Here is a 12,303-nt window from a genome sequence, read left to right on the forward strand (position 1 = left end):
CCTAATTCTTTTGATTCAAGGATTAAATCCTCGCTTCCTTTAGCATTTAAGTGTCAAAAGAAATTCTGCATGATATTTTAGTCAACTGAATGATGAAAGAGGGTCAAAGTCCAAGTGGGAGTTTCCAATTTAAAATGCAGATTAGAGTCAATTTCAAGCATTGTCATTGTAGAAAAAAATCACACTTCTCTGCTAATCTTTCCTGGATCAAAAGTTTTTGATTCAAGGAATAAATTACAGACTTTCTTTAGCATGTACTTGACAAAAATGATCTGTCTCAGAATATCTTCATGAACTGAACGATGGAAAAAGGTCAAAGTCCAAGTGGGAGTTTCCAATTTAAAATGCAGATTAGAGTCAATTTTAAGAATTTTCATTAGATAAAATATTACAACTTTCCGGTTAGGGTTAGGGCTAGGATTAGGGTTAGGGTTTTTACAATTCTCCAGTAATCTTTTCAGGACCTAATTCTTTTGATTCAAGGATTAAATTCCTCGCTTCCTTTAGCATTTAAGTGTCAAAAAAAATTCTGCATGATATTTTAGTCAACTGAATGATGAAAGAGGGTCAAAGTCAAAGTGGGAGTTTCCAATTTAAAATGCAGATTAGAGTCAATTTTAAGAATTTTCATTAGATAAAATTTTACAACTCTCCGGTTAGGGTTAGGGCTAGGATTAGGGTTAGGGTTTTTACAATTCTCCAGTAATCTTTTCTGGACCTAATTCTATTGATTCAAGGATTAAATCCTCGCTTCCTTTAGCATTTAAGTGTCAAAAAAAATTCTGCATGATATTTTAGTCAACTGAATGATGAAATAGGGTCAAAGTCCAAGTGGGAGTTTCCAATATAATATGCAGATTAGAGTCCATTTCAAGCATTGTCATTGGAGAAAGAAATCACACTTCTCTGGTAATCTTTCCTGGATCAAAAGTTTTTGTTTCAAGGAATAAATTACAGACTTTCTGTAGCATGTACTTGTCAAAAATGATCTGTCTCAGAATATCTTCATGAACTGAACGATGGAAAAAGGTCAAAGTCCAAGTGGGAGTTTCCAATTTAAAATGCAGATTAGAGTCAATTTTAAGAATTTTCATTAGATAAAATTTTACAACTCTCCGGTTAGGGTTAGGGCTAGGATTAGGGTTAGGGTTTTTACAATTCTCCAGTAATCTTTTCAGGACCTAATTCTTTTGATTCAAGGATTAAATTCCTCGCTTCCTTTAGCATTTAAGTGTCAAAAAAAATTCTGCATGATATTTTAGTCAACTGAATGATGAAAGAGGGTCAAAGTCCAAGTGGGAGTTTCCAATTTAAAATGCAGATTAGAGTCAATTTTAAGAATTTTCATTAGATAAAATTTTACAACTCTCCGGTTAGGGTTAGGGCTAGGATTAGGGTTAGGGTTTTTACAATTCTCCAGTAATCTTTTCTGGACCTAATTCTATTGATTCAAGGATTAAATCCTCGCTTCCTTTAGCATTTAAGTGTCAAAAAAAATTCTGCATGATATTTTAGTCAACTGAATGATGAAATAGGGTCAAAGTCCAAGTGGGAGTTTCCAATATAATATGCAGATTAGAGTCCATTTCAAGCATTGTCATTGGAGAAAAAAATCACACTTCTCTGGTAATCTTTCCTGGATCAAAAGTTTTTGATTCAAGGAATAAATTACAGACTTTCTGTAGCATGTACTTGTCAAAAATGATCTGTCTCAGAATATCTTCATGAACTGAACGATGGAAAAAGGTCAAAGTCCAAGTGGGAGTTTCCAATTTAAAATGCAGATTAGAGTCAATTTTAAGAATTTTCATTAGATAAAATTTTACAACTCTCCGGTTAGGGTTAGGGCTAGGATTAGGGTTAGGGTTTTTACAATTCTCCAGTAATCTTTTCTGGACCTAATTATTTTGATTCAAGGATTCAATTCCTCGCTTCCTTTAGTATTTAAGTGTCAAAAAAAATTCTGCATGACATTTTAGTCAACTGAATGATGAAAGAGGGTCAAAGTCAAAGTGGGAGTTTCCAATTTAAAATGCAGATTAGAGTCAATTTCAAGCATTTTCATTAGATAAAATTTTACAACTCTCAGGTTAGGGTTAGGATTAGGGTTAGGGTTTTTACAATTCTCCAGTAATCTTTTCTGGACCTAATTCTTTTGATTCAAGGATTAAATCCTCGCTTCCTTTAGCATTTAAGTGTCAAAAGAAATTCTGCATGATATTTTAGTCAACTGAATGATGAAAGAGGGTCAAAGTCCAAGTGGGAGTTTCCAATTTAAAATGCAGATTAGAGTCAATTTCAAGCATTGTCATTGGAGAAAAAAAATCACACTTCTCTGCTAATCTTTCCTGGATCAAAAGTTTTTGATTCAAGGAATAAAATACAGACTTTCTGTAGCATGTACTTGTCAAAAATGATCTGTCTCAGAATATCTTCATGAACTGAACGATGGAAAAAGGTCAAAGTCCAAGTGGGAGTTTCCAATTTAAAATGCAGATTAGAGTCAATTTTAAGAATTTTCATTAGATAAAATTTTACAACTCTCCGGTTAGGGTTAGGGCTAGGATTAGGGTTAGGGTTTTTACAATTCTCCAGTAATCTTTTCTGGACCTAATTATTTTGATTCAAGGATTCAATTCCTCGCTTCCTTTAGTATTTAAGTGTCAAAAAAAATTCTGCATGACATTTTAGTCAACTGAATGATGAAAGAGGGTCAAAGTCAAAGTGGGAGTTTCCAATTTAAAATGCAGATTAGAGTCAATTTCAAGCATTTTCATTAGATAAAATTTTACAACTCTCAGGTTAGGGTTAGGATTAGGGTTAGGGTTTTTACAATTCTCCAGTAATCTTTTCTGGACCTAATTCTTTTGATTCAAGGATTAAATCCTCGCTTCCTTTAGCATTTAAGTGTCAAAAGAAATTCTGCATGATATTTTAGTCAACTGAATGATGAAAGAGGGTCAAAGTCCAAGTGGGAGTTTCCAATTTAAAATGCAGATTAGAGTCAATTTCAAGCATTGCCATTGGAGAAAAAAAATCACACTTCTCTGCTAATCTTTCCTGGATCAAAAGTTTTTGATTCAAGGAATAAAATACAGACTTTCTGTAGCATGTACTTGTCAAAAATGATCTGTCTCAGAATATCTTCATGAACTGAACGATGGAAAAAGGTCAAAGTCCAAGTGGGAGTTTCCAATTTAAAATGCAGATTAGAGTCAATTTTAAGAATTTTCATTAGATAAAATTTTACAACTCTCCGGTTAGGGTTAGGGCTAGGATTAGGGTTAGGGTTTTTACAATTCTCCAGTAATCTTTTCTGGACCTAATTCTTTTGATTCAAGGATTCAATTCCTCGCTTCCTTTAGCATTTAAGTGTCAAAAAAAATTCTGCATGATATTTTAGTCAACTGAATGATGAAAGAGGGTCAAAGTCAAAGTGGGAGTTTCCAATTTAAAATGCAGATTAGAGTCAATTTCAAGCATTTTCATTTGATAAAATTTTACAACTCTCAGGTTAGGGTTAGGGTTAGGATTAGGGTTAGGGTTTTTACAATTCTCCAGTAATCTTTTCTGGACCTAATTCTTTTGATTCAAGGATTAAATCCTCGCTTCCTTTAGCATTTAAGTGTCAAAAGAAATTCTGCATGATATTTTAGTCAACTGAATGATGAAAGAGGGTCAAAGTCCAAGTGGGAGTTTCCAATTTAAAATGCAGATTAGAGTACATTTCAAGCATTGTCATTGGAGAAAAAAAATCACACTTCTCTGGTAATCTTTCCTGGATCAAAAGTTTTTGATTCAAGGAATAAATTACAGACTTTATTTAGCATGTACTTGTCAAAAATGATCTGTCTCAGAATATCTTCATGAACTGAACGATGGAAAAAGGTCAAAGTCCAAGTGGGAGTTTCCAATTTAAAATGCAGATTAGAGTCAATTTTAAGAATTTTCATTAGATAAAATTTTACAACTCTCCGGTTAGGGTTAGGGCTAGGATTAGGGTTAGGGTTTTTACAATTCTCCAGTAATCTTTTCTGGACCTAATTATTTTGATTCAAGGATTCAATTCCTCGCTTCCTTTAGTATTTAAGTGTCAAAAAAAATTCTGCATGACATTTTAGTCAACTGAATGATGAAAGAGGGTCAAAGTCAAAGTGGGAGTTTCCAATTTAAAATGCAGATTAGAGTCAATTTCAAGCATTTTCATTAGATAAAATTTTACAACTCTCAGGTTAGGGTTAGGATTAGGGTTAGGGTTTTTACAATTCTCCAGTAATCTTTTCTGGACCTAATTCTTTTGATTCAAGGATTAAATCCTCGCTTCCTTTAGCATTTAAGTGTCAAAAGAAATTCTGCATGATATTTTAGTCAACTGAATGATGAAAGAGGGTCAAAGTCCAAGTGGGAGTTTCCAATTTAAAATGCAGATTAGAGTCAATTTCAAGCATTGTCATTGGAGAAAAAAAATCACACTTCTCTGCTAATCTTTCCTGGATCAAAAGTTTTTGATTCAAGGAATAAAATACAGACTTTCTGTAGCATGTACTTGTCAAAAATGATCTGTCTCAGAATATCTTCATGAACTGAAAGATGAAAGAGGATCAAAGTCCAAGTGGGAGTTTCCAATTTAAAATGCAGATTACAGTCAATTTCCAGCATTTTCATTAGATAAAATTTTACAACTCTCCGGTTAGGGTTAGGGCTAGGATTAGGGTTAGGGTTTTTACAATTCTCCAGTAATCTTTTCTGGACCTAATTCTTTTGATTCAAGGATTCAATTCCTCGCTTCCTTTAGCATTTAAGTGTCAAAAATAATTCTGCATGATATTTTAGTCAACTGAATGATGAAAGAGGGTCAAAGTCCAAGTGGGAGTTTCCAATTTAAAATGCAGATTAGAGTCCATTTCAAGCATTGTCATTGGAGAAAAAAATCACACTTCTCTGGTAATCTTTCCTGGATCAAAAGTTTTTGATTCAAGGAATAAATGACAGACTTTCTATAGCATGTACTTGTCAAAAATGATCTGTCTCAGAATAACTTCATTAACTGAACGATGGAAAAAGGTCAAAGTCCAAGTGGGAGTTTCCAATTTAAAATGTAGATTAGAGTCAATTTTAAGAATTTTCATTAGATAAAATTTTACAACTCTCCGGTTAGGGTTAGGGCTAGGATTAGGGTTAGGGTTTTTACAATTCTCCAGTAATCTTTTCTGGACCTAATTATTTTGATTCAAGGATTCAATTCCTCACTTCCTTTAGTATTTAAGTGTCAAAAAAAATTCTGCATGACATTTTAGTCAACTGAATGATGAAAGAGGGTCAAAGTCAAAGTGGGAGTTTCCAATTTAAAATGCAGATTAGAGTCAATTTCAAGCATTTTCATTAGATAATATTTTACAACTCTCAGGTTAGGGTTAGGGTTAGGATTAGGGTTAGGGTTTTTACAATTCTCCAGTAATCTTTTCTGGACCTAATTCTTTTGATTCAAGGATTAAATCCTCGCTTCCTTTAGCATTTAAGTGTCAAAAGAAATTCTGCATGATATTTTAGTCAACTAAATGATGAAAGAGGGTCAAAGTCCAAGTGGGAGTTTCCAATTTAAAATGCAGATTAGAGTCAATTTCAAGCATTGTCATTGGAGAAAAAAAATCACACTTCTCTGCTAATCTTTCCTGGATCAAAAGTTTTTGATTCAAGGAATAAATTACAGACTTTCTTTAGCATGTACTTGACAAAAATGATCTGTCTCAGAATATCTTCATGAACTGAACGATGGAAAAAGGTCAAAGTCCAAGTGGGAGTTTCCAATTTAAAATGCAGATTAGAGTCAATTTTAAGAATTTTCATTAGATAAAATATTACAACTTTCCGGTTAGGGTTAGGGCTAGGATTAGGGTTAGGGTTTTTACAATTCTCCAGTAATCTTTTCAGGACCTAATTCTTTTGATTCAAGGATTAAATTCCTCGCTTCCTTTAGCATTTAAGTGTCAAAAAAAATTCTGCATGATATTTTAGTCAACTGAATGATGAAAGAGGGTCAAAGTCAAAGTGGGAGTTTCCAATTTAAAATGCAGATTAGAGTCAATTTTAAGAATTTTCATTAGATAAAATTTTACAACTCTCCGGTTAGGGTTAGGGCTAGGATTAGGGTTAGGGTTTTTACAATTCTCCAGTAATCTTTTCTGGACCTAATTCTATTGATTCAAGGATTAAATCCTCGCTTCCTTTAGCATTTAAGTGTCAAAAAAATTCTGCATGATATTTTAGTCAACTGAATGATGAAATAGGGTCAAAGTCCAAGTGGGAGTTTCCAATATAATATGCAGATTAGAGTCCATTTCAAGCATTGTCATTGGAGAAAGAAATCACAATTCTCTGGTAATCTTTCCTGGATCAAAAGTTTTTGTTTCAAGGAATAAATTACAGACTTTCTGTAGCATGTACTTGTCAAAAATGATCTGTCTCAGAATATCTTCATGAACTGAACGATGGAAAAAGGTCAAAGTCCAAGTGGGAGTTTCCAATTTAAAATGCAGATTAGAGTCAATTTTAAGAATTTTCATTAGATAAAATTTTACAACTCTCCGGTTAGGGTTAGGGCTAGGATTAGGGTTAGGGTTTTTACAATTCTCCAGTAATCTTTTCAGGACCTAATTCTTTTGATTCAAGGATTAAATTCCTCGCTTCCTTTAGCATTTAAGTGTCAAAAAAAATTCTGCATGATATTTTAGTCAACTGAATGATGAAAGAGGGTCAAAGTCCAAGTGGGAGTTTCCAATTTAAAATGCAGATTAGAGTCAATTTTAAGAATTTTCATTAGATAAAATTTTACAACTCTCCGGTTAGGGTTAGGGCTAGGATTAGGGTTAGGGTTTTTACAATTCTCCAGTAATCTTTTCTGGACCTAATTCTATTGATTCAAGGATTAAATCCTCGCTTCCTTTAGCATTTAAGTGTCAAAAAAAATTCTGCATGATATTTTAGTCAACTGAATGATGAAATAGGGTCAAAGTCCAAGTGGGAGTTTCCAATATAATATGCAGATTAGAGTCCATTTCAAGCATTGTCATTGGAGAAAAAAATCACACTTCTCTGGTAATCTTTCCTGGATCAAAAGTTTTTGATTCAAGGAATAAATTACAGACTTTCTGTAGCATGTACTTGTCAAAAATGATCTGTCTCAGAATATCTTCATGAACTGAACGATGGAAAAAGGTCAAAGTCCAAGTGGGAGTTTCCAATTTAAAATGCAGATTAGAGTCAATTTTAAGAATTTTCATTAGATAAAATTTTACAACTCTCCGGTTAGGGTTAGGGCTAGGATTAGGGTTAGGGTTTTTACAATTCTCCAGTAATCTTTTCTGGACCTAATTATTTTGATTCAAGGATTCAATTCCTCGCTTCCTTTAGTATTTAAGTGTCAAAAAAAATTCTGCATGACATTTTAGTCAACTGAATGATGAAAGAGGGTCAAAGTCAAAGTGGGAGTTTCCAATTTAAAATGCAGATTAGAGTCAATTTCAAGCATTTTCATTAGATAAAATTTTACAACTCTCAGGTTAGGGTTAGGATTAGGGTTAGGGTTTTTACAATTCTCCAGTAATCTTTTCTGGACCTAATTCTTTTGATTCAAGGATTAAATCCTCGCTTCCTTTAGCATTTAAGTGTCAAAAGAAATTCTGCATGATATTTTAGTCAACTGAATGATGAAAGAGGGTCAAAGTCCAAGTGGGAGTTTCCAATTTAAAATGCAGATTAGAGTCAATTTCAAGCATTGTCATTGGAGAAAAAAAATCACACTTCTCTGCTAATCTTTCCTGGATCAAAAGTTTTTGATTCAAGGAATAAAATACAGACTTTCTGTAGCATGTACTTGTCAAAAATGATCTGTCTCAGAATATCTTCATGAACTGAACGATGGAAAAAGGTCAAAGTCCAAGTGGGAGTTTCCAATTTAAAATGCAGATTAGAGTCAATTTTAAGAATTTTCATTAGATAAAATTTTACAACTCTCCGGTTAGGGTTAGGGCTAGGATTAGGGTTAGGGTTTTTACAATTCTCCAGTAATCTTTTCTGGACCTAATTCTTTTGATTCAAGGATTCAATTCCTCGCTTCCTTTAGCATTTAAGTGTCAAAAAAAATTCTGCATGATATTTTAGTCAACTGAATGATGAAAGAGGGTCAAAGTCAAAGTGGGAGTTTCCAATTTAAAATGCAGATTAGAGTCAATTTCAAGCATTTTCATTTGATAAAATTTTACAACTCTCAGGTTAGGGTTAGGGTTAGGATTAGGGTTAGGGTTTTTACAATTCTCCAGTAATCTTTTCTGGACCTAATTCTTTTGATTCAAGGATTAAATCCTCGCTTCCTTTAGCATTTAAGTGTCAAAAGAAATTCTGCATGATATTTTAGTCAACTGAATGATGAAAGAGGGTCAAAGTCCAAGTGGGAGTTTCCAATTTAAAATGCAGATTAGAGTACATTTCAAGCATTGTCATTGGAGAAAAAAAATCACACTTCTCTGGTAATCTTTCCTGGATCAAAAGTTTTTGATTCAAGGAATAAATTACAGACTTTATTTAGCATGTACTTGTCAAAAATGATCTGTCTCAGAATATCTTCATGAACTGAACGATGGAAAAAGGTCAAAGTCCAAGTGGGAGTTTCCAATTTAAAATGCAGATTAGAGTCAATTTTAAGAATTTTCATTAGATAAAATTTTACAACTCTCCGGTTAGGGTTAGGGCTAGGATTAGGGTTAGGGTTTTTACAATTCTCCAGTAATCTTTTCTGGACCTGATTCTTTTGATTCAAGGATTCAATTCCTCACTTCCTTTAGCATTTAAGTGTCAAAAAAAATTCTGCATGATATTTTAGTCAACTGAATGATGAAAGAGGGTCAAAGTCAAAGTGGGAGTTTCCAATTTTAAATGCAGATTAGAGTCCATTTCAAGCATTGTCATTGGAGAAAAAAATCACACTTCTCTGGTAATCTTTCCTGGATCAAAAGTTTTTGATTCAAGGAATAAATTACAGACTTTCTGTAGCATGTACTTGTCAAAAATGAACTGTCTCAGAATATCTTCATGAACTGAACGATGGAAAAAGGTCAAAGTCCAAGTGGGAGTTTCCAATTTAAAATGCAGATTAGAGTCAATTTTAAGAATTTTCATTAGATAAAATTTTACAACTCTCCAGTTAGGTTTAGGGCTAGGATTAGGGTTAGGGTTTTTACAATTCTCCAGTAATCTTTTCTGGACCTAATTCTATTGATTCAAGGATTAAATCCTCGCTTCCTTTAGCATTTAAGTGTCAAAAAAAATTCTGCATGATATTTTAGTCAACTGAATGATGAAAGAGGGTCAAAGTCCAAGTGGGAGTTTCCAATTTAATATGCAGATTAGAGTCCATTTCAAGCATTGTCATTGGAGAAAAAAATCACACTTCTCTGGTAATCTTTCCTGGATCAAAAGTTTTTGATTCAAGGAATAAATTACAGACTTTCCTTAGCATGTACTTGTCAAAAATGATCTGTCTCAGAATATATTCATGAACTGAACGATGGAAAAAGGTCAAAGTCCAAGTGGGAGTTTCCAATTTAAAATGCAGATTAGAGTCAATTTTAAGAATTTTCATTAGATAAAATTTTACAACTCTCCGGTTAGGGTTAGGGCTAGGATTAGGGTTAGGGTTAGGGTTTTTACAATTCTCCAGTAATCGTTTCTGGACCTAATTCTTTTGATTCAAGGATTCAATTCCTCGCTTCCTTTAGTATTAAAGTGTCAAAAAAAATTCTGCATGACATTTTAGTCAACTGAATGATGAAAGAGGGTCAAAGTCAAAGTGGGAGTTTCCAATTTAAAATGCAGATTAGAGTCAATTTCAAGCATTTTCATTAGATAAAATTTTACAACTCTCAGGTTAGGGTTAGGGTTAGGATTAGGGTTAGGGTTTTTACAATTCTCCAGTAATCTTTTCTGGACCTAATTCTTTTGATTCAAGGATTAAATCCTCGCTTCCTTTAGCATTTAAGTGTCAAAAAAAATTCTGCATGATATTTTAGTCAACTGAATGATGAAAGAGGGTCAAAGTCCAAGTGGGAGTTTCCATTCTAAAATGCAGAGTTGAGTTAATTTCAAGCATTTTTCATTGGAGACTCAATTCTACATGTCCCCGGTCATCTGTTCTGTATCAGATACTTTAGATTCAAAGACCTAAATACAGAACTGTGGTACAAATAACATTTGAGTCAGCATAGCCATCTGATATTTTCCTCATCTTCACATATAACCATAAGATGCTTGTACCAGGCTCAGTCTTTTCCAGTGAAAGAATGTCATGCTGCTTTATATTTTTCTGATTATTCCAATCATCTATACTGAACAGGTTTCCTCCTAACGTCCATTCCTTGAGAAGTATTGCAATAGTTTCATTTAGGAATATTCCACATGGTGTCCAATACCTCAATAACGTTTTGCACAACCAGTTGCACTGTTGCACTTCACACTTAGCCTGTCTTACCTCCTATTATCACTTCTATTTCTTCTATTGCACTGTCTTGTGTCACACTGTTTTTGCACACTTGCTCTTTATGTAGTCCTGTGTCGATGTAGTGTTATACATAGTACCATGGTCCTGGAGGAATGCTGTCTCATTTCACTGTGTATTGTATCACTGTATATGGTCAAAATGACAATAAAAGCCACTTGACTAGACTCTATCATTGCATGCAGTTTGATTAAGTTAGGAACCAGGGAAACCAAGCAAAATATGGAACGCTTCACGAATTTGCGTGTCATCCTTGCGCAGGGGCCATGCTAATCTTCTCTGTATCGTTCCAATTTTAGTATATGTGTTGCCATAGCAAGCACAGATTTACCAACAGATGAAAGAATATATAGGTGTGGAAGCGGTATGAGCTTTCCTCATGTCGGTGGCAAAGCAATGCCTATGCCCTGGCCCTATATTCTGCCAGAACATAAATATGAAGACAGCTGACGTGCTGCGAAATATTTCTCTCAAATGTAACTTAACAATTAGGTGTCAAAAATTTTCTGCCTCAGAATGACTTTGTCAAATGAAAAATGAAACAAGGTGAAAGTACAAGAGGATGTGTCCATTTTAAAATGCAGATGAGACTCAATTTCAAGCATGTTCATTGGAGAGAAAAATTTACAATTCTTGGGTAATCTTTTCAGGATGAAATTTTTTTGATTCAAGGACAAAATTCCACGCTTCCCTTAAAGTCAATTTTAAGAATTTTCATTAGATAAAATTTTACAACTCTCCGGTTAGGGTTAGGGCTAGGATTAGGGTTAGGGTTTTTACAATTCTCCAGTAATCTTTTCTGGACCTAATTATTTTGATTCAAGGATTAAATCCTCGCTTCCTTTAGCATTTAAGTGTCAAAAAAAATTCTGCATGATATTTTAGTCAACTGAATGATGAAAGAGGGTCAAAGTCAAAGTGGGAGTTTCCAATTTTAAATGCAGATTAGAGTCCATTTCAAGCATTGTCATTGGAGAAAAAAATCACACTTCTCTGGTAATCTTTCCTGGATCAAAAGTTTTTGATTCAAGGAATAAATTACAGACTTTCTGTAGCATGTACTTGTCAAAAATGAACTGTCTCAGAATATCTTCATGAACTGAACGATGGAAAAAGGTCAAAGTCCAAGTGGGAGTTTCCAATTTAAAATGCAGATTAGAGTCAATTTTAAGAATTTTCATTAGATAAAATTTTACAACTCTCCAGTTAGGTTTAGGGCTAGGATTAGGGTTAGGGTTTTTACAATTCTCCAGTAATCTTTTCTGGACCTAATTCTATTGATTCAAGGATTAAATCCTCGCTTCCTTTAGCATTTAAGTGTCAAAAAAAATTCTGCATGATATTTTAGTCAACTGAATGATGAAAGAGGGTCAAAGTCCAAGTGGGAGTTTCCAATTTAATATGCAGATTAGAGTCCATTTCAAGCATTGTCATTGGAGAAAAAAATCACACTTCTCTGGTAATCTTTCCTGGATCAAAAGTTTTTGATTCAAGGAATAAATTACAGACTTTCCTTAGCATGTACTTGTCAAAAATGATCTGTCTCAGAATATATTCATGAACTGAACGATGGAAAAAGGTCAAAGTCCAAGTGGGAGTTTCCAATTTAAAATGCAGATTAGAGTCAATTTTAAGAATTTTCATTAGATAAAATTTTACAACTCTCCGGTTAGGGTTAGGGCTAGGATTAGGGTTAGGGTTAGGGTTTTTACAATTCTCCAGTAATCGTTTCTGGACCTAATTCTTTTGATTCA

At 33.7% G+C, this 12,303-nt stretch overlaps 1 non-coding gene across 1 annotated transcript; it reads right to left on the reverse strand.

The window, feature by feature from the left end:
- Positions 1 to 10,765: 10,765 nt before the first annotated feature.
- On the reverse strand, positions 10,766 to 10,872 carry LOC125727365 (U6 spliceosomal RNA). Its single transcript, XR_007388725.1, has one exon. It is a non-coding gene; the product is annotated as a U6 spliceosomal RNA (small nuclear RNA).
- Positions 10,873 to 12,303: the final 1,431 nt, after the last annotated feature.

This window comes from Brienomyrus brachyistius, unplaced genomic scaffold (genome assembly GCF_023856365.1).
Source record: "Brienomyrus brachyistius isolate T26 unplaced genomic scaffold, BBRACH_0.4 scaffold94, whole genome shotgun sequence".
Taxonomy (NCBI): Eukaryota; Metazoa; Chordata; class Actinopteri; order Osteoglossiformes; family Mormyridae; genus Brienomyrus; species Brienomyrus brachyistius.